We start from the raw sequence: 23,410 nt of genomic DNA on the forward strand, positions 1-23,410 counted from the left end.
GGTTTACTGGCACTCCACTGCTTATATTTTACTCGAGGACAGCACACGTAAAACCATTAGACTAAACTGCTAACAAAGTGCCCATCACTTTTGGGAAATCACACACGACTTGGCTATTTGTATGCCGCAGGGTGTGTTTCGACGGCTCTCGCCCATAGAAGCGAGTGCCAAACGAAGCACCTGTCCTTACTATACAGTGCCACACGCAAGAGCTGTCCATACAGGAGATTGCCATAAGCTGTTTGCCTCTTCCCCCTCCCTCCCCGTGACCTTCCTCGGCTACTTCCACTCCATTCCGCGGACAGTGACAAGTGGCACAAACAAGGTAATGGGTCCTTTAATTTGACGTTCTTTGCCCCCGACACATGCCAGCGGCGGCGGCGGCACTCTCTGCCACGTTAAGACCGGCCGATCCGCTTCTGTAGTCGAATTAAACTTAATGGAACAAAGCCGGAGGTTCTAACAAGCCGGAAGCCCCCTACTCCGTTGCAAATCAATAGCAGAAGGTAGAGGTCAATGGCAATGTCTTTTCTCCGTGCAACTTTAGAAATGATCGAGGAAGTTAGGGGCGGCTCTATCCTCCGGGTTGCCACACGACTGCCGTGGCGAGTTATAATTTAAGTCTCCCTCCCCGCCTGTTCGTGGCCGGACTGGGAGCGGCTTTTGAATTCCTTATATGCTGTTTCTTTTCCTTTATCGATTTCCGGCTTCCCCTTAAAAGACTTTTTTTTTACTAATATGAATACAAAAAACATCGGTTACTGAGGAGGAACGGTGACAAAAATCGCGATATTCAGACATTTAGTATGCGCTTCTAAACCCCGTTGCGATCGGTGTCACTGTAACAAAAAGAGATTACGAAAATACTCCCGAGTAGCAGCGACGCCATCAACACAAGCTTCTATTACGATTCTATGTACTCCCATAGCAGTGGGGTAGCATGTGACACAGTCGTTATAAAACAAGAAAAATGACTCGATAGGCGCTCCGGAATATAACGGTACTTGGTATCCGGTAATGGGAGTTGTGAAGTATGGTGATGTTCGGTTAATATCCGGACAGCATGAGCTCCCCCTCCCCCCCTCCATTCCTTCCCTATGTGTGGTCACGGCCTCTGTGATGCAGCCGCCGAATCAATACTTGCCCTCCTGTCATGCGGATGTAGTTCACTTAAAGATGGAACAACAGTTGCAAGTATACGACTGTTAAATGAAAAAAAGGGAAGGCAGCGTAAAAGAACGAGGTCGACTGAATAAACCTTTGATCCTTGGTGCGTGGATATCGTAGACCACTCCAACATTTCACCGAATTACTTCCGGCCGAAAAGAAAGGAAGTAAATACGGTAGCACGCATAAAACAACTGAGAAACGTACAAGAAAGCAGCAAAGAATAACTGTACAAATAACGCTTAATGTCTAGAGGATAACATACAACAATATAATAAATTCCTCGATATATATGCTCACAACTAGGCTTAATAAAGAGTTCCTGTGCTTGCCAAAATAGAACATAAACAAGACAAATTCATTAATAACCACTATCTGAGAGCAGCGATTCGAGAAGAGAAGCCACCCTGCCGCGTACCAATCACGCCCCCACACACACTCGGCCTAATCCACGTCCAGCTAATAACATTGGAAGATCAAGCATGGAGATTGATTACTGCTGCGCGTTATTGATTGGGGAATTAGCCGTGTACAACTGCCCTGGATATATTCCCACGGACCTAATGTTTGTGTACCCATGATAAGGATAAATCATTACATGTTAAGTGATTAGACTAATGGAAATAAATAACAGAACAAGGCACCTAAAAATGTATGTATAATTCATAAATAATAAAAAGGAAAAGGAAAGATTTACAATGCAGGGACGCTATCATAAATATACTAGTTTCCCCTCCTTTAGAAAACGTGTTTCAAATACAGAAAACGCTTCCATTTCCATAGCGTTAGTCACGAGGGCTAAATCTAAACAAAATTCCGGGGAAAGTGAAATATGAAATTCATAAATTTTACTCTTCCTCATTATGAACAAAAAATAGTAGTAAGCAACTCCACCCCAGACCATTTATAATCATAATAATAAACAAGAGTTTATGACTAGACTACTTTAGAAAAAGAAAAAGGAATATACACAAACCTTTACATCACGTAACTTTGAGAGAGCAATACAGTCAATATAAAAGTTTGAACATTTGAAAGGAAATGTTGCTTTCCATCCTAGAAGTTTCGATTTACAGCAAGACCTAACATACAAAATAGGCAAATGGAGAGGGAAAACATTATTTAAATGATATCTTGTTTGCTGGCAATGTTTGTACTGTTAATACAATTTCGAAAACGTTTAGAATGCTTGAAAATTGAAAGAAACTTTCAACTATTGTAATAACGCGGTACAAAATATCGCTGCATTTTTTAAACTGGAAAATAACGGAAGATGGAGAGGAAGGAAGAGGGAGGGATAAGAAGGAACTAAATCATTTAGGAAAGAATAAAGGTTGTTAGGGCGCACTGAGAGAGAAATGCGTGTGAGGGAGGTGGGAGGGAGGGAGGAAATTAGGGAAAGGGGAAAGGAGGGAATAAGAGAATGAAAGTGAGAGAGTGAGAGAGAGAGAGAGTGAGAGAGAAGAGAGAGAGAGAGAGAGAGAGAGAGAGAGAGAGAGAGAGAGAGAGAGAGAGAGAGAGAGAGAGAGAGAGAGAGAGAGAGAGAGAGAGAGAGAGAGAGGTAGCAACCGAAGGCGGGAGAAAGGGAAATGGGGAAGGCTAATATAACAGATATACGTAAGATGGACCTATAACACCACAACACCCCCCTCAGACAAACACTTCAGCTCCGGCACCATCCGACAGCCCCCGGGTGTCCCCAAGGCAAAGGTGCCCTTCGCCGCCGGTGCCCCCATCCCGCCAGCGCCGCCCCGCGTCCACTCCCGCGTCCCAGCCCGCCCCGCCCTTCGCGGCTCATCCCATTTCAATAAAGGCCCCGCAGATGGCCCCGTGCTCATCCGCCGTAGACGATCAGCCGCTGAAAAACTACTGCTAACGACGCGAGGGAGAGCGGCGAGCGGGAAGGATCTGGAGGAAGAGACAGCGTCGCTATCGTGACCACGGGGTTGGAGGGGGAGAGAGGGGCGAGGGGGAGTGGGGGGTGTTACATCACAGCCTAGAGGGGAGACGGAGCCAGGAGCGAAATTCCGCCAAGGAGAAGATTATGTGACGATTCTCCCTTGAATATTTTGTGCGAAAGGTATTCCAATAACGGACTATGATTTTATCATTCGTCTTAAAGGCGGGCGGAGCGTGGGGCTCTGAAGGCGACCACACACACACACACACACACACACACACACACACACACACACACACACACACACACACACACACACACACACACACACACACACACACAAACACACACACATTATTTATTATTTATTTATTTGTGCATTTATTCATTTATTTACACACAGACATACACACACACACACACACACACACACACGCGCACGCGCATGTGTATGTGTGTGTGTGTGTGTGTGTGTGTGTGTGTGTGTGTGTGTGTGTGTGTGTGTGTGTGTGTGTGTGTGTGTGTGTGTGTGTGTGTGTGTGTGAGTGTGGATGGGTGCGTGCGTGTGCGTGTGTGTATGTCTGTGTGTAAATAAATGAATAAATGCACAAATAAATAAATAATAAATAAACACACGCACACACACATATATGCATATACATAATATATATATATATATATATATATATATATATATATATATATATATATACATACATATATATATATACACATATGGCTACTGTTTACGAGAGACACTATCCTTTACAGCGTTTTATCTTGAGGACAATCACCGCGACGATAGTGCTAACAATAAAAAAGCAACATAAAAACAAGCTTATCAAAAATTCAGACACATTCCATCGCCCATTTCATGTCAGTGAAGGCGGCAACCTGAAAAAAGTCTCTAGCACCGAACATCAGCATGAAAAAATGGCCTTCCAACACCCACACACTACCCCAGCGTAGGCACGACCCCTTATTTGGCGCTTCCCATTAAAAGGTTTCGCCGATGCGACAATGGCATGCTAATTCCCATCCTTCTCACCCATTCGGTATTGTGACAGGAGATTTATCTTAATCAACCTGTTCTGGATGGCTGCTGATGTTGGCCGCGTCCTCTGCCAGAAGTGGGACGTGTTAACAAGGGGTGTGACAATCATCTTATCAATAATGATTACACTCTCGTGCTCTAACTCGCGGCTGCTGATCTAAATGACTAAATGACATTTATTTTCATAACTGTACTCGCAATTCATGTTCATGCTAGGTTCGTAACAAGAGCAAGAAGAAACAAAGAAAAAACGTTCTGAGCACAAAACCGAACGCCAACCTCGGGAGTATCCTTGTTCTCTTCAGTTACCCCTGAATCTGGGGATCCATTTTCTCTGATCCATAGCTCCGTTTTCCTTTACAACTCCCCTCGCTCGGAAAGTCTCCCCTTGGATTTTCCTCGGGGGAAATAACGCTGAATGCCGCGCAACAGGGAATCTGATGGGAGAATTCGGTTCTTCATTATCGTCTCTCCTGAACGGCTTTTGTGCCTCAGTCACTGTAAATAGAAATCTGTAGTCAATTTAGCATTTCTACATCTTCCCCCTTCAAACTCCATAGCACGGGAGTTCTTACACGACGGATGTAAATAAAACGCTCAAAATTTACTTTATGCAGATGACCATAACGAAGTGAATCTACCACAAAAAAGCCTACAAAAACGTATAAATTATCCAACGAGGGGAACTTTTCCATCTTGAAATCCCCTTCATTACAAGGCGTCACATCCAGGCCCTTCCCCTAGTTTGTCAAACAGGCAGCGTTCCGGCGCAGGCCTCCTGTTATGGTTGATGGTATCGTCACTTTACCACTCTCTTTAAACAAATTTCATCTCTCTGGAGACAAGAAAGCTATATCGATCCGTCTCAAACGATTGGGGATTAGCGCTAAATTAGCCAGAACGCGTCGGGCTGTTGAAGGCCTGGCGCTTTAACAATTCTGTGGCGGGGCGGGGACAGTGCAAATGAAAGGAGAAATGGTGATCTGGATGTGGTTTTCAGCCTTGGCAATTTTAAGACTTACGTGTTTCCTTTTCTTTTCAAAGCATTAGTTCATAGCGCCGAGCTAATCTCACTCGAAAGAGATACTTTGAAGGAAAGAGAAACTGTTTCAAAGTTTTAACGCAAAAGGAATCAAAACCTCAAGCTAAGGGGAACGAAATACAAATGGCGTGAGTAGGGAGACGTGGCAGCAGCCACTACCCTCACAGCAGCAGCAGCGGCACACAGGATGAAGCAGTGATCCATGCAGCAGTAGCGGAGGGGAAGGGCAAGGGGAAGGACCCGCCCCTACCAGCCATCTGGAGCATATGGCATAAAACTGCTCAAAACGGAATCCATTATCCCGTTATAGGTCTTTTATTGCGTATACCAAAAGACTCGGTAAACTGCTAATGCTGGCATCACTCGCCGCGTATTATGTACATCGGCGTGAACAGCCATGCGCAGGGCGGGCGGGCCTGGCCTTGAATCCGGTCACACAACATTTCCCAAACAATTAAAGGACCACCTGCTGAGAATCTTTAATTGCTGACTATTAATCTCACGCGCTAACAGAAACAACGATCAGTGTAATCTAAATGGTCAACACAACAAGCACCTCAAACTCACCATGAAAGAAACGTATCCCGCGTAATCGATAAAAATAACACATATCACCTTAGGCATAAAAAAGATAAAAAGCACGAAAGAGCACTCGTTTCCCTCCGCTTCCTCGCACGCCCCGCGGCTAGGCCTACACACCCTCATATGCCTGAGGATCTAGTGGGGGTGTAAGGAAGGGGGAAGGGGGTAGGGGGTAGGGGAAAGTAACGCAAGTCTGAACTTCCTCAGGGCGTGGGAGGCATATTCCCAACACCCTCCCTCGCCTTTCATGAGATGGAAGGTGGCAGTTCTTGTAAAAAAAAAAAAGAAAACAAATAATAGTAAAATAAAAAATAAATAAATAAAAAAATAATAAAAAATATATAGTGTTGGGATCTTCGGGTGCGTGCATACAAATGTCTAACAATGGGCCTTCATCATCCTAATGGCTTCGAAGAACATAATCTCTTACCTCCACATAAAACTCGGGTTCATACATAAAAAATAATATCTACCACACCGCAGTCTCTTCTCGTAGTTAAACACTGACCAACATCCATTAATTACAGATGTCATAACTGCACCGCACATGTGACCCAGCGAGGCAACCTCTGCCACCCCCCCCCCCCTCCCTTCCCACTCTCCATCCACCACTTCTCTCACTGTTATGTTTGACGTTGTGGACTAAACACTGATATTCTATTTCAAAGTTGGTGTGTGGATGTTGGAAGACGAGAAGAGTGGGGGGGGGGGGGGGAGCGTTACACTCTGAGATATGGTTATCACTTTAATATTGTGTATTCGTAGTGGGAGTACCCCGTGAGGTCTATTGTTTCGATCTATTTGTGTCTACGTAACGCCCGTCCCACTTTCTCTCTCTTCTCTTATCTTCTTTTCTCTTCTCTTCTCGCCTCTTCTCTTCCCTTCCCTTCCCTTCCCTTCCCTTCTCTTCTCTCCTCTTTTTCTTTCTTTCTCTCTCTCTCCCTCTCCCTCTCCCTCTCCCTCTCTCCCTCTTTCTCTTTTGCACTCTTTCTCCCTCTCTCAACATAAAGACAAAATATTAACTGACCCAAATACGGACATAAACCAAAAACGCAATAGAGATCAAACAGATACTGTAAAAAAAATCAAAATGAAGCAAAGTACAACACGAAAAAAAAAACCAAAAAACGCCGAAAGGTCTGCTGTGCTCATAGACCTCAACTCCCGTCACGTCAGAGCGGTTAAACTCCATCACTTAAAAGTCTCGGAAATTGAATGCGACTTACAACAGGTCTTCCGCATTAAAGGGGAAATAGGGGAGCCTTGCCAGATAATAAGAGAGGCACGGCGGCGGAAAATGAATGACGATAAGGAGGAGCAACGAACGGTAACGAAAAAAACAAACAAACACGTGTAAATAAATAAGAAGAGGATCAAATAACGGAATGGAGAGAAACGAAACGAAAAGAATTTACGTTCTTTATTCAAGGAGTATCTGATTCATAGTTTTCCAAAATCAAATACCCCTCATAAAATATGGTATAGTAAAAAAAAATAATATTAATAATAAAAAAAAAACGAATGACGAAACGAAACAAAACGGAATTACGTTCTTTATTCATGAAGGATCTGATATAAAGTTTACAAAATCGAATACCATAAAAAGGGAGATAGAATAAGAATAAAAAAAGACGGCCGGTTAGGGGTGCTTGGATGTATGGAGGGGAAGGGTGAATCCTTAATGAAGGGAGAAATGGAGGAAGAAGATAAGAGAAAGGGTCCATAACTAACACGGGCCGCAAAAAAGGGCATTACTGAAAAAAACGGAAGTATGAGTAATCTTAACGAAAAGAGGGTCCAGGAAGGAGTGAGGGAAAAAAGAGGGGAAGCGAGGACAAGAAATGGGCAGGGAGAGGAGAAAGATTTGGAAAGAGAACATAACGATCAAAGTTATGATGATAAACGAGAAGAAAAAACGAAAAGATGAAAAAAAAACAAGAGAAAAACACTAAAGGAAGGAATAGAGAGAAAAAAAAATATATCAGGATATATCAGGATTGAAGATGCTAAAAAAGAGGTAGGGCGATAACACGCGAAAGTATAAGCAAGACGTGGAAGACTGACAGGATTAGAAGGCGCGAAAGGAGTTTAGACACACAGTTGAGAGAAGGGAAAGAGATCGGACGGTGGCGAAAAAGAAAACCGAGGTTAAAACGGGAGAAAATCGTTCTGACAAGGAGTCCCTTTAAATTGTTCACTGCCTGCACGTGAAGCATACAGTTCACCCTGCTGTTCAGCACAACATGTGAATGTGACCTTCACCCAACAAACATGCAGCAGCCGAAATATATACATGCATTTTAAATAACCTCTTTGTCGTGCCAGAGAACTTCATAGCACGTCAGTCATGCCGAGCGGAAATTATAAACAAACTATCATGGTGCGGCCACAGTCTGACACTTTGTTGCTTTCGCACTAACGTTTATTGGTGCTGCTCTGCCCCCTAACCCCCAACCCATCCCAGGGAACGCGGAGCAAGCTTAACAACAACAATCAAAATGTAAAATAATAATAAAAAGCCGCCAAACAACCGGATGCCCGAAGTTCATGTTCATTTCAAGCACCCACGCTTTATGGCACGGGGATACGACACGGAAAACACCAGGGCAAAGGTGGCAGTGCGATTGGCCGTGTTATGACATCTATTTTCAAGTACATGCACAAGTTCCGTCTTCTTCTTCTCTTCTCTCCCCTCACTTCCCTGCCTTTCCTCTTTTCTTCCGTTTTTACACCTACTTCTATCTCGTTAACTCCTCTTCTTCTTCTTTTTAATCTTCTTTTTAATCTTCTACTTCTGCTTCTGCTTCTTCTTCTTCTTCTTCTTCTTTCTTCTTCTTCTCCTCTTCCTCTTTGTGTTTCTCTCTCCTTACCTCCTTGTCTGTCTTTTCTTCCTTCTTCTCTGCCCTCACCTTCTCTTTCTCTTCCTACTCTTCTTCTTCCTCTCCCTCCTCCTCCTCTTCTTTTTCCTTCTCCTCTCTCCTTACTTCCTTTTCTTCCCTTTTCTCTCCCCTCACCTCCTTGTTATTCCTTTCATTCTCCCCTTCTTCCTCCTCCTTTTTCTAACCCCTCGTCTCTTTGTCTTTCCCTTTCTCTTCCCTTTCTTCCTCCTCTTTTTTCTCTCCCCTCGCCTCTTTGTCTTTCCCTTCCTCTTTCTCCTTCACGCTCTCCTTTTTCCCCTTTCCTCTTTACAATTCCTAATCCATATCCATTTTCACGAAAGGAATAACAAGTTATGAGTTAACGGGCAGGAGATCAAGCCACAAATAGATCCTTAAATGCACTTTGTCTAGGCAGTCCCATGACACTATTACTGTTGGGTTGTTTACGATAAAGAGAGAGAGAGAAAGAGAGAGAGAGAGAGAGAAAGAGAAAGAGAAAGAGAGAGAGGAGAGAGAGAGAGAGAGAGAGAGAGAGAGAGAGAGAGAGAGAGAGAGAGAGAGAGAGAGAAAAAACACACACACACACACACACACACACACACACACACACACACACACACACACACACACACACACACACACACACACAACAGAAAACAGAAAACGAAGAGAGAGAGAGAGAGAGAGAGAGAGAGAGAGAGAGAGAGAGAGAGAGAGAGAGAGAGAGAGAGAGAGAGAGAGAGAGAGAGAGAGAGAGAGAGAACGAGAGAGAAAGAGAAGAGAAGAGAAGAGAGAATAGAAAAAAAAAACAAAGAAACAGTTCTTCACACCCTTCTAACTCTCCCTCACCCCCACCCTTTCACCTTCCCCCTCTCCCCACATCACCATCACCGCCAGCCCTGGCTTTCCTCCCCCTTCGGCAACGGATCCATGCTGTTACCTCATCCTCGCCGCAGACACAGCCGAAACCACATCAAGCAGTCCTGCCCTTCCACGCTCCCCATCCCTTCCTCCTTTCACCACCGTTACCATCGCAATCCCAAAAGCACCATCAGTCTAACATGCAGCGCTATCCTTTCAGGACACTATGCTGCACCATACTTCGCGACCGACAGACAGGTGATGCCAAGAGGGTTGCCAGAAGGACTTTATATGGACATTTATTCAAACGGCGCCTCCAGCCTCGATTGAGAATTCGAGGAAACCATTCAGACGGACGTAGACTGATCCCCTGAAGCCTCTGTTCTACCCTTACTCTCCTCTCCTCCTTCTCCGTTCAGGATTCTCAGTCCTTTTCTCTTCCTCTTCCTCCTTCTACTCCTCCTCCTCCTCTTCTTGTTCTTGTTCTTGTTCTTGTTCCTCTTCTTTTCCCTCGTCGTCCACTATGTATAAATGTGACCATAAGTGACTAGACTTTTTTTATTTTATAGTGAAAAGAAATGGCGTAAAGATGATTATGATCAATAAGAAGAAAGAGAAAGAGAGAGAGAGCGAGAGAGAGAGAGAGAGAGAGAGGAGAGAGAGAGAGAGAGAGAGAGAGAGAGAGAGAGAGAGAGAGAGAGAGAGAGAGAGAGAGAGAGAGAGAGAGAATGGGCACAAACTTAGAAAAAGCATAAATGCACACACTGCGTCACCATTTGCAATGATCAATGGAAGACAAATTGCCTCTGCAACAGAAAGCGTTGCAGCGTCGCAAACCGAATCGAGCCAGCGTTTTTTCCCCGGTCCGTTCAGGGCGGTTAAGTAATAAAACAGCGAATGAAATGCGAATGTCGCGTGTTCCCTTTTTCTCGAGATCTGCAAGCCTTTCCGGTTTTACGGTTTAAATGGCCAAGAAAACAAGAGAGAAAGGCGAGCGTTATGAAATTATGCTTGAAACTGATGGAATGTCGCGGGAAGGATTGAGTGTGTGTGTGGGGGGGGGAGGAGATGAAGGGGGGAGGGGCGAAGGAGGTGAGGGAGAGAGACGAACGTGTGAGGGGGGGGGAGTAAGGGATGGGGAACCGCGAACTCGCCATAAACATCCGGTCTTTTACGTGATCGTAATTCACTTGCCATGAGCCTTCCACCCCCCCCCCCCCCACACACACACATTTTTCACTTCTTGTCTGTCCTGAACTTCTTTTTTTGGCAATTTCTTCTCTTACCAGTCACTTTTATCTACTCTTTGTTCACCTCCCCGTCTCTCTTTCTTTTTCCTCTTTCTTTCTTTCTTTCCTTCTCTCTCTCTCTCCTTATTTTATCCTTCCCATCTCTCTCTCCCCTTCTCCCTCTTTCCTCCCTTTCTCCCACTCCCCCGCACCCCCCCCTCCCTCGCTTCCTCGCCGCCCGAAACACCCATCTCGGCATCCGGAGGGAAAATTACATAAAAGCGTAGCTAAGTAGACCCTCTGGGACGCATTGCAGTCGTAGGTCGTAGGACTACCCCTAGGTGTCAGGAGGGCGGGAGGGGGAAGGAAGGGGGAAGGGGGGTCCAGGCTGGGGCATGAGGAAGGAAGGGTATGAGGTTGCAAGGCGGCGGGCATCTGATGTGGTCTCCCGGGGAAAGACACTGTCTGCGAGATAAGGATGCTGGAGATTGAATAACGGATGCATGATGATGTTACAAGACTGATGATGGTAATGGCTGATGCTGATGCTGATGCTGCTGCTGCTGCTGCTGCTGATGAAGATGAAGATGAAGATGAAGATGAAGATGAAGATGAAGATGAAGATGAAGATGAAGATGATGATGATGATTAAGATGATGTAAATGTAGATGCTGCTACTGAAGAAGTTGTTGTTGTTGTTGTTGTTGTTGTTGTTGTTGTGTGATGATGATGATGATGATGATGATGATGATGATGATGATGATGATGATGATGATGATGATGATGATGATGATGATGATGATGATGATGGTGAAAAAATAAAAAATAAACAGAGCAAAATAAAACAAAATCAAAAGTAAAAAAAATGAAGACAGCCCACTCTCTAAATCCAGCAGAGAATCCCTGAAAAGCACCGAAGACAAAGACGACTGGGGAAATAAAAGAAAGGAAGAAAAAAGGGAGGAAAGATCCGGCCAGAGCAAGTTCGAGGACACGGCCGAAACGCGAAGACCTGCGTCGCGAGAGACAATAAAGGTGGGATTCCGCTGGAAAAGAGGCACTCGCGGACGTCGGAATGCGGAGGGTCAGAGCCAGTGGAAAAGAGAAGAAGAGGGAGAGGTGAATGAAGATGGGGAGGGAAAAGGTAAGACCGACTGGCTCTGTCTGTCGCTTGCTCTCTTTCTCTCCTTCTCTATCTGTGTGTGTGTGTGTGTGTGTGTGTGTGTGTGTGTGTGTGCGTGTGCGTGTGCGTGTGCGTGTGCGTGTGCGTGTGCGTGTGCGTGTGCGTGTGCGTGTGCGTGTGCGTGTGCGTGTGCGTGTGTGTTCACTTTCTCGCAGCCTTGAAGTTTACGCTATTTTCTAGCCAATAATCACCAAAGTTCGGGAACTGAGAACTGAGACAAAGTTGCTGTATATCTTGGCGACAATAACGGTTATTGCAAGGCAGAGCCCATGAATGCTTCTGCATGTTGAATCTCATAACATCCCCTGCAATGGTGCAACACAGGTTATTGTCTCATGTAATGATAATAAGCGCAGGTGTCTGATCAGGTCACCGGCTCTCATTGCGATACTCAAACAGGAAGCCTCGTTGTTAAGTTGCAAGTGACGAGAGACTGGACACTAATCCCCTTAATTATATGCAACCTAACTAAAACCACAACCCAATCCCCTTCCAACCACACTAATAACCCCATAACAACCCATTTGATCACAAGCTCCGCCCAAACCCATTTATTCGCCATTCACCACCTCACAACAACCCCCCATCAGATTACTATCGAGAAACCACATCCACCCCTTAGTTCAACATATGCAATACGATCATTATCAGGAAAACCCCACCACCTCAGCCCCCCTCCCCCCCTCATCATCGGGCAGCCACCTCTGACCACACACCACAAGCTTGCGGCTTCACCACGCACCAGTCTAATGAAGAAAATTGCCGACCGGGAAATAAACAAGAGGGATGAAGATAAAGAAGGAGAATAAACAAGAGAGATGAAGATAAAGAAGGGAGTAGGGGAGGGAGTGAGAGAGAGGGGTGGAGGGAGTAACGAAGGGGTTAAAGTGAAATATCGGTAGAGATAGGCGATAGATAGATTAATCATAGTTAGTTATATACTTTGATTATAAGAAAGATAAGCAGACATGCAGACTGAGAGATACACAGATAGATAAATAGTGATTGATAGATAGCAAAATTGATGCACAGACAGGAAAAGAGAGAGGGGATGAAGGAGGAAGAGGGTGCGGCAAGAAATACATATTTCATATATTCGAAATTATAAGCATGGAAATATTTTCACCCGAATGATAAGATGGTAATCGTTGATGATGATTATAATTACGATGACGACGATGATGATGATGATGATGATGATGATGATGATGATGATGATGATGATGATGATGATGATGATGATGATGATAACGATAATGGCGACGACGATGATGCCTAAAATAAGTACAACAATATTGATAACTAACAAACATCAACACGCTGATCCAACTAGAAAATATATAACAAATCAAAGCCTAATTCATGCACCTTCACTCCACCAATGGGGCGTCACACCCAGTCTCCCGCCATATGCAGCGTAACAGTCTCCCAAAGCGAACGTTAAAAAATGTGCTTACAAAAGTGGTTAGTAGGAGAGGGGGGGTGAGAGGGGACGGGGTTGATAGTGAAGGTGGGGGTGGAGAGGGAGGGGGGGGGCAAAAGAGTGGGGTCTCTCACTTTCCCCGTAGTTTCTATTGGTGAGAGAGAGAGAGAGAGAGAGAGAGAGAGAGAGAGAGAGAGAGAGAGAGAGAGAGAGAGAGAGAGAGAGAGAGAGAGAGAGAGAGAGAGAAGAGAGAGAGAAGAGAGAGAGAGAGAGAGAGAGAGAGAGAGAGAGAGAGAGAGAGAGAATGTGTGACACACACACACACACACACACACACACACACACACACACACACACACACACACACACACACACACACAACAATACAATATATATATATATATAATATATATATATATATGTATATATATATATATATATATATATATATATATATATATATATATATATAACATCTGTATGTGTGTGCGTGCATATGTGTGTCTGTATGTATTTGTCTGTCTGTCTGTCTGTCTGTCTGTCTGTCTGTCTGTCTGTCTGTCTGTCTGTCTGTCTGTCTGTCTGTCTGTCTGTCTGTCTGTCTGTCTGTCTGTCTGTGTGTCTGTATGTACGTATGTACAAACAAACGCCGGGATGTGCTGAATGCATTCACACTATCCGGCAGTTATACTCATTAAAGCTTGTGAAGATCCGGCGTAATATGCATGGTAGCCCTATTGAATAACCTAACAAATAAAAATAATAATGACTGCATACATGAAAATACGACGCAACAGAGGCAGGCCCGCGAATATGCCCACGTAGATGTCCGCGATAATCAGATGAAGGAGCGAAGAGGCCAGGGTAGAGGGAGAAGGTCACACGTACTCACCGCCCGCTCTCTCTTTCGTCCGGGGACAAGCATCTTACCTGCAAGAGAAAGAAAACGTGAGCATACAACAGAAAACGGATCTTTTTTTTTCTTAGGAACTTTCACCAAATACAGTTATTCATAGAAGTTTAATATTATTTTTAAAATATATGAAATACGTTCAAATCATATAGCCTGAGCCCCTTCCATCCTGTGATAACCAATAACGTTCTCCTACTTTCTCCAGCGCCATTCCAAAGCGCCATTCAACCAAACTGTCATTGAAAAGACAGCCGAGCGCCCGATGAGAAGCCGCAAACTCCCAAGACAAAAGGCTCCCATAATGTCCGTGATGGAGCAGGATTACCATACTAACCTAGGCATGAGGATGGCCGGAGAGCCCCGTCATCAGTCACTGCCACGTCAGCGCTGTCAGCATGGACAATACTCTCCTGACAGGTATGTCACTCAAGAATCTAAGTTCGCAGTTGACACGGCACAGGCCCACTCTCACACTACGACGCGTGCTGTGTTAGAACCTTCGTCACATTTTGTCGAGACATGTGCCACGGGAGATGGTCTATTGTACTGGAACCGAACTGAAGTTCATCAAAGCCTTGTTGTATTCTCCTGTTTGGTAGGACATCCTTGCTTCCCAGTCCGGCCACCTATTCACCGCTCAACCTGCTGCAACCTCGAGCAACGACCCCGCCCCCTAACAGGGAGCCCGGTCGAAGATACCCAGTAAATACCCGCAGCTTCCGTTCAAAAGCAAAGCCGTATGCAAATAGGAGGGCAATTTCCACTTTCAGAAGCTTAAACCCGTTCACGAATTAGGACGGCAAAAAATCCGCGTGCCAAAGCTTCAAACCCAGCTCCAAGAAAAGAAGTATTTTTCGAATATAAAATTCATGACATAAATATAAAATAAAATTACTACTATTATATAAAGAAAAATAATATATATATATATATATATATATATATATATATATATATATATATATATATATATATATATATATATACATATATACACACATGCGCTATCAAAGCAGACGATATAAACAATATAAATAATAATGTTGATGACGATAATAGTAGTAGACGAATTTATAATTATCACAAATAATACGATTACTCCTACTACAACTACTACTAATAATAACATTGGTGATAATAACATTGACCGTCTTTAATGATGACAATAACAATTATTATAATAATAAAGATGATAATACCAATGACAACAATAGTAATAATAACAATAATAGCAATAATAAAAACAATGATAATAAAACTGTAAATAAAATAAATATTGAAAAATACACCGTCCATTGGTTGCAAGCGGTCATGTCTGATCCTTTGTTTCTTCCCCGTGGACTCCTCGTGACCTCCCCCGCCCACCCCTCCCCCTCACTCCCCGCCCTCACTCTTACCCCACCCTGCTGCCACTCCCTCGACGTGATGTCGTGGCCCCTGCATGAGCCTGAGGTAGTGCCCCAGTACCCAACACGTTTCGCAACTGTCACAATAACAAAACCCTCGGCAGGTGGTCATACCCGGCAGGGAGTTTGCCCGCCTGCCTGCTTTTACAGATGCCCAGAGGTTAGAATCAACCACCAACAAAGGGAAGATCAATCATAGAGCCTGTATGACGAGACGTTTTGCGAGGGAGCCACCGGTCTGAAAGGAAGGCCTGGTACACACAAGTGATTGCAGAATTTTTATTTACATTATCTTGTGTGGCAAGCAAACATATTTTCTTACAGAGGCAATCTTCTAAACACATGTACAATGAGAAATATATATATATATATATATATATATATATATATATATATATATATATATATATATATATATATATATATATATATATACATATATATATATATATATATATATATATATATATATATATATATATATGTGTGTGTGTGTGTGTGTGTGTGTGTGGTGTGTGTGTGTGTGTGTGGTGTGGTGTTGTGGTGTGTGTGTGTGTGTGTGTGTGTGTGAGAGAGAGAAAAAAAAATCAAATGATAATTCAAGACCCTATTCCAACAAAGACTCTTCACTTTCACCGATCACTTATGATAAACAAATCACTGTCATCCCATCAGTAATAATTCGCCATCCTTCATATCACACAGCAAGTCACCAAGCAACTACAGCCTTCACATAAAGCCACAAAGCCACGTGCGGAGGCGCCGCATGAGAGGTAACCATTCCGAATGACCTCACCTGATGAAAGGTCTCCCTTACGGTGACCCCGCTTACACCTACTCCTCACCTTATGTACATATTCTCCTGAAGCGTCTTAGGAGAGATTAAGAGGCTTTCTCTTCATTTCTATTCCCTCGCTGAATGAGGATTTCAACTAAGCAGCATGACGAGAACAAAATGGACAAGCACATCTGGTACTATTGTCATTTACTAACGGGTCAACCAAAGTAGCGTTACTCTAATCCTTTCTTTTTTCTTTATTAATCTCTTCTGTGACATTATTGAATATCATATCTGCAGATGACACTAATACATACCCCTCTCTGACACTGTCTCTGTTTATTCTGTCTGTCTGTCTGTCTGTCTACCTGCCTGCCTGCCTGCCTGCCTGCCTGCTGCCTCCTCTCTCCTCCTCTGCTCTCTCTGTCTCCTCTCTGCTGCTTGCCTGCCTGTCTGCCTGCCCTTTTGCCTTCCCCCCCCCCCCCTCTCTCTCTCTCTCTCTCTCTCCTCTCTCTCTTCCTCCTCCTCCTCTCTCCTCTCTCTCTTCCTCGTCCTCCTCTCTCCTCCCTCTCGCTCCTCCTTCTCTCCGTCTTTCCTCCTCCTCCTCTCTCCCTCCCTCCTCCTCCTCCCTCTCTCCCTCCCTCCCTCTCTCTCCTCCCTCCCTCCCTCTCTCCTCCCTCCCTCCCTCTCTCCCTCCCTCCCTCGCTCCCTCTCTCCTTCCCTCACGATCACAAACATAACAGCAGAAGAAAGACTAGAGATATCACATTGTAAGTCAGTGCGAGTCCACCAGCCGTGACGATTGGGTAAGGATGACGTCATTAATCTCACCTCGCGATGAACTCCCTTGGATTACTGTCTCAATAGAGGGATCGAGGCTTTAAAATCACACATTATACTGTGAGACAAACAAACACGGTGCTATTCCTCTGTCAGTTCTACGATCCCGACAAGAAACTCGGACAAAGCATGGTGTGCAACTCGAATCATCCGTCACTAACAAAATATACGGAAAAGTGATTCGAGAACAGTGCTCTTGATTTCGCCCAAGCTAAGCTCGTTTAAGTTAGGGATTTCAGTGCAATAACCAAGGAGTTTTGTTGTAGTGAATGCTCTTTTGCTCCAAAGTTTGGTTGTTTGGTAGGCTTATCAGCGAGGACTGGGCCAAACAGATAGAAAACACTGAACGAATATACGCGATCTTTGCAAACAAACATACCGGGAAAAAAACAGTAAACAAACAAGTGAGTAACAGAACACTCTGCCCATAATTGCACAAGCTTACACAGCGAGCTTTCCCTTTCTCACACGTGAACCCCCGCACCCCCGCATACACAAACATATATACGTATTCAGACACAGATGTAGACACAGACACAAAGATTTGAAGATAGACACACACCCACCTACACCCACACAAACACACAAACACACACACACACACACACACACACACACACACACACACACGTAAGCACAAACACAATAATTCTCTCTCCCCTGTGTATACAAAAAATATCCCTCCATTACAAACAGAATATAACCTCCCCTCCATCCCCCCGCCTTAAAATACATAAATACGGAACAACAGCGTACGTGAACTACTCCATTCATAAAGGGAGATGGGAAGGCACGGCAAAATATACACTCCCATCTCTCCTAGTCTCTTTTATCTCTTTCTCTCTGTCTCTTTTTACCGTAACCGTGAATGCGAAAAGGGGAGAGGAGATTAAAATTGTCCTTTTTTTATCTGTTTTGTTTTTGTTTCTCTTTCCGGAGGTAAAGAGGCAGGAGTAGCTAATGGAAACGACTGTTGTAATCTGTTAAAAATGGTCTCAGAATCCATTTCCGGAGACAGAAGCTTGAATAAGACATCAGCATTCTTGAAGATCATTGCTGGAAGAGACATTCTAGGGGATGTCGGAGGAGAGAGAGGAGGGGGGAGGAGGGGAAAGGAAAGGAAGAAAGGGGAGGAAGGGAGGGAAGGAGAAGAGAGAGGGAGAAGGAAGGAGAGGAGAGGAAGGAGGGAAGGAAGGAGAGGAGAGGAGGGGGGAAGGAAGGAGAGGAGAGGAGGAGGGAAGGAAGAGGGGAGGAGGGGGAAGGGAGGGAAGGAAGGAGGAGGGAGAGGAGGGAGGGAAGGAAGGAGAGGAGAGGAAGGAGGGAAGGAAGGAGAGGAGAGGAGGGAGGAAAGGAAGGAGAGGAGAGGAGGGAGGGAAGGAAGGAGAGAGAGAGGAGGAGGGAAGGAAGGAGAAGAGAGGAGGGAGGGAAGGAAGGAAGAGGGGAGGAAGGAGGGAAGAAGGAGAGGAGAGGAGGGAGGGAAGGAAGGAGAGGAGAGGGTGGGGAAGGAAGGAGAGGAGAGGAGGAGGGAAGGAAGAGGGGAGAGGAAGAGGAAGGAAAGGAAGGAAGGAGAGGAGGAGGAAGGAAGGGAAGGAAAGGAGAGGAGAGGAGGGAGGGAAGGAAGGGAGAGGAGAGGAAGGAGGGGAAGGAAGGAGAGGAGAGGAGGGAGGGAAGGAAGGAGAAGAGAGAGGGAGGGAAGGAAGGAGAGGGGAGGGAGGAGGGAAGGAAGGAGAGGAGAGGAAGGAGGGAAGGAAGGAGAGGAGAGGAAGGAGGGAAGGAAGGAGAGGAGAGGGAGGAGGGAAGGAAGGAGAGGAGAGGAAGGAGGGAAGGAAGGAGAGGAGAGGAGGAGGGAAGGAAGGAGAGGAGAGGAGGGAGGGAAGGAAGGAGAGGAGAGGAAGGAGGGAAGGAAGGAGAGGAGAGGAAGGAGGGAAGGAAGGAGAGGAGAGGAAGGAGGGAAGGAAGGAGAGGAGAGGAAGGAGGGAAGGAAGGAGAGGAGAGGAGTGAGGGAAGGAAGGAGAGGAGAGGAAGGAGGGAAGGAAGGAGAGGAGAGGAGGGAGGGAAGGAAGGAGAGGAGAGGAAGGAGGGAAGGAAGGAGAGGAGAGGAAGGAGGGAAGGAAGGAGAGGAGAGGAGGGAGGGAAGGAAGGAGAGGAGAGGAAGGAGGGGAAGGAAGGAGAGGAGAGGAGGGAGGGAAGGAAGGAGAAGAGAGAGGGAGGGAAGGAAGGAGAGGAGAGGAAGGAGGGAAGGAAGGAGAGGAGAGGAGGGAGGGAAGGAAGGAGAGGAGAGGAGGGAGGGAAGGAAGGAGAGGAGAGGAAGGAGGGAAGGAAGGAGAGGAGAGGAAGGAGGGAAGGAAGGAGAGGAGTAAGGGAATGAAGGGGGAGGAAAGGAAGAAAGGAAGGAGGGAGGAGGAAGCGAAGGAAGAGGAGGCGGAGGAGGCGGAGGCGGAGGCGGAGGAGGAGGAGGAGGAGAAGGGGAGAGAGAGAGAGAGAGAGAGAGAGAGAGAGAGAGAGAGAGAGAGAGAGAGAGAGAGAGAGAGAGAGAGAGAGAGAGAGAGAGAGAGAGAGAGAGAGAGAGATTTTGACGAGGGAAGGAAGGAAGGAAGGAAGGAAGGAAGGAAGGAAGGAAGGAAGGAAGGAAGGAAGGAAGGAAGGAGGGAGGTAGTGGAGGAAGGAGGGAGGGTGAGAGAGGAGGCAGGAGGGTGGGAATAAAGAAGGAAGGAAGCAGAAAAGGAGGGAGGGAGGTAGGAAAAAAGGGAGGAAGGGAGGATATGAAGGAGGGAGAGAAGGAGGGAGAAAATAAGAAAGGAAGGAATGGATGTAAGGAGAGAGGATGAGCAACAAAAAGCGAGGGGAAAGATGAGAATATGGATAAGTGGGATACAAGATACTGTATATAAACTCCTTAATACAAACAGAACCAATCTTTTCCTCCTCCGTATATTCAAAAGATGTATTCAGAGTAGTATGTCGCAAGGCGGTAGCGCCCTCGCACACCCTTACGATGCTGATTAATTATTCTCTCACTTCTCGCGTCGGCCACTCCCGTTTCCTTTTTTAATATTTTCTTTCTTTTCATATATCAGTGTGAGGCGGAACCGTTGAACGCCCGGCCAACGAGCCCCGCTTTGTAATGTAAGATTTGACCCTGCGAAACCCGGGCCTGACTAACGGCAGCATACGAATCGCAGCATCAGCCCATCCACGCCTCGCGGTCTGTTGTATCTCGTTTATTTACAGGCTGAATAACTGTCACGATTACCCGATTCGAAGCACGCATCAACGTCGCCGTCCTACTCGAAGAGAAAGGCTTTAATAAGGATGGTCGGTGGTAACTAGTCCATTTCTAGTAATGAAGATCCTGCGAGTCTCGGTTACGACGCGCGGCGAGGCGGAGTTTGGGTCTTTGGCCGCAGGACCGCGTCTTGGGTCACTGACAGTTTGCAGAGGTCGTTTGCGGTTCCCTGCGGTAAATAAAACGCGCCGGACGTCCATGTCCTGGCCAGTGTGTCCGAGCGGTGAAGTCCAGGCCTGCTAGATCACTCTGGCCATGAGTCGGCGTCTGAATGTCAGATGGCAACAATTTAGTTTTTTCGCTCCGCCTGTCCTGAATTTTCTCTTTTTAAAGTCAACGTAAATCAAGAGAATTACTTAATATCAAAAACGTTTTATATTATCATGATTATTCTTAATACTCTTTATCGTTCTTTCACATTTCAAAAGAATGCACAGCCGAGAGAAAGAGAGAGAGAGAGAGGGAGAGAGAGAGAGAGAGAGAGAGAGAGAGAGAGAGAGAGAGAGAGAGAGAGAGAGAGAGAGAGAGAGAGAGAATCATAAAACACACGAACCGAGACAAAACAAAGGAGCACAGGCATGCGCATGGGCGTGAGTGTGGGACGATTTCTCAGCGTGGTAGTTGGCCGAGAAGGTTGAATTCCCTGATAAAGTTAGCAACTCCAATTTAAGGGAGAGAAGGCTTCCCCTGGAGACTGGCGGCCGAGGCGCTCGCCCTGGACAAGCATATTTTTTTATCGCTTATTTACGGCCACGGCAGGAAGACGGGGGAGAGATCCACGATCCATTCGACTCCCACGTCCGCCACGTGACTTGGGGATTTCGAGTCGAGGAACCAGGAGGGAAAGGCAAAAAGAAGAGAGGATAAAGCGGAATAACGTACAAGGCAAAGGGAAGGCGAGAAAAAGATGGGCAGACATGAGGGATATTGACAAGGATAAATTAAACCCACGTTGGATTTAGTAATATGAGCAAAGGGTAAAATGTTTTGGTGATATGTCTGATCCGCTGAACGGTGAAAATTAGTTCGAATTCAGCCAAATCAGTTCAAAGCCTCGCCCCTCGATAAGGCAGATCGCGGAAAGGAATCCGGAGATTGTAAACTGATCACCTTTACAACTCTGGCGATGCCTTTGTGAACAACGAGCACTTTGATCAACATAACCAATATTGGTTTTCTCAGATCAAAACAGAAGAAAGCGAGGGAAAATAGGATGAAACTCTACAACGGTTGCGCGGATCACTTTGAAAATTACTCTCAGGAATAAAACTCCCAGAATAACGAAAAATAAATTAAGTATGACAGAGTCCACTATATCCCTCTCTTTCTTAGTTAACGAAGGATTTAAGACTGGTAGCACAGTTAACGGAGATAACAGAGAGGCCTGGTCGACATCTTAACACAGGGGATTACATATATTCCCTGCACTGATTATGCGAATCTCTTTTTGTCTTCTGTCTGTTTCTCTTTTCTTCTCGTTTTTTTCTTTACTTTAGACTGTCTGACAAAATATCGACAAACCTTTACGAACCAGCTGAGAGAAAGAGGAAAAAGAAGAGAAAACCTTGAAAAGCAGACACGCTTTGTTCTCGTTCTCTCCTCTTCGCACTTCGTTCTCATTCTCCTATTTTTTTTTTATTATTCCTCCTTTTGCCTCTCTTTGTTTTAAGAAGTTTGAATAGCTCAACACGCGGCTGATGAAGGGAGAAGGGATGAGCCCCGAGGGAAGGCACGAACATCATTAGTGAGCTGTAGCGTGTAATCTGATTCTCCAGGACTGACACTCCTTCCTGCTTCCCTCTTCCATCAATGGAACTCCTTCCCGTATTTCCTCCTTCCGTCTCGCTTTTCAGTCTCGCTGTCTTCTGTCGGTTATCTTTCTGTTTTATCACAGCTGCACTTCGTCTCCCCCCCCCCCTCTCTCTCTCTCTCTCTCTCTCTCTCTCTCTCTCTCTCTCTCTCTCTCTCTCTCTCTCTCTCTCTCTCTCTCTCTCTCTCTCTCTCTCTCCGGATGAATGCACTCGTGAGAGGAGCACACATAAACATCGTTTCACTCCCACAATCAAAACAAAAGAAGCTCATTATACTCATTGTTGATGTAATTTACCTGCGTCAAAACTCCTCTGCCTTCGCCTCTAATTGCATAATGGCTGTGCGGTATTGTAACCCAAACTATTTCTTATGCTCGTTTTTACGCCACATTTATCTCATTGAGGTTGTTTGGTGGAACATAAAAAGGTATAAATAAATAAACATCTTTATGCTACGATGCGAAATTCGTTTTTTTCTCTCCTCCTCGCAATAATCCGCTTCGATTATCTGTCTATTTATCAATCTATCTATCTGTCTATCAATCTATTCCCATATTCATTCATTCATTTAGCCATCTATCTACTCATTTTTCGAGAAACGCTGTAATAAAGTACGGAAGGATCTCGTCTACCCTTTACCCGATTCCACCTGTAACATATGGCCGGGCTTTTTGTCTGACCTTGACCGGAGGTGAAGGGGGTGGCAGGGGAAAAGATAAGTGGGAGGTAGGGAAAGGGTCGAGTCGGGAGTCTCCTGGCAGGAATGCAGCAATATCGGAGTCTCTCTCTCTCTCTCTCTCTCTCTCTCTCTCTCTCTCTCTCTCTCTCTCTCTCTCTCTCTCTCTCTCTCTCTCTCTCTCTCTCTCTCTCTCCTTCCTCTCTTCTCTCTCTCTCTCTCTCTCTCTCTCTCTCTCTCTCTCTCTCTCTCTCTCTCTCTCTCTCTCTTCACCTTGTGTTAAACTCGGCGTGAATGAGACAGAAAGTCGAAACTTGTAAAATCCTTAGAATATCATTTATAAACTGGAAAGGGAGAGGGAGAGGGAAGCGAGTGGGAAA

Source organism: Penaeus monodon, chromosome 2 (genome assembly GCF_015228065.2).
Source record: "Penaeus monodon isolate SGIC_2016 chromosome 2, NSTDA_Pmon_1, whole genome shotgun sequence".
Taxonomy (NCBI): domain Eukaryota; kingdom Metazoa; phylum Arthropoda; class Malacostraca; order Decapoda; family Penaeidae; genus Penaeus; species Penaeus monodon.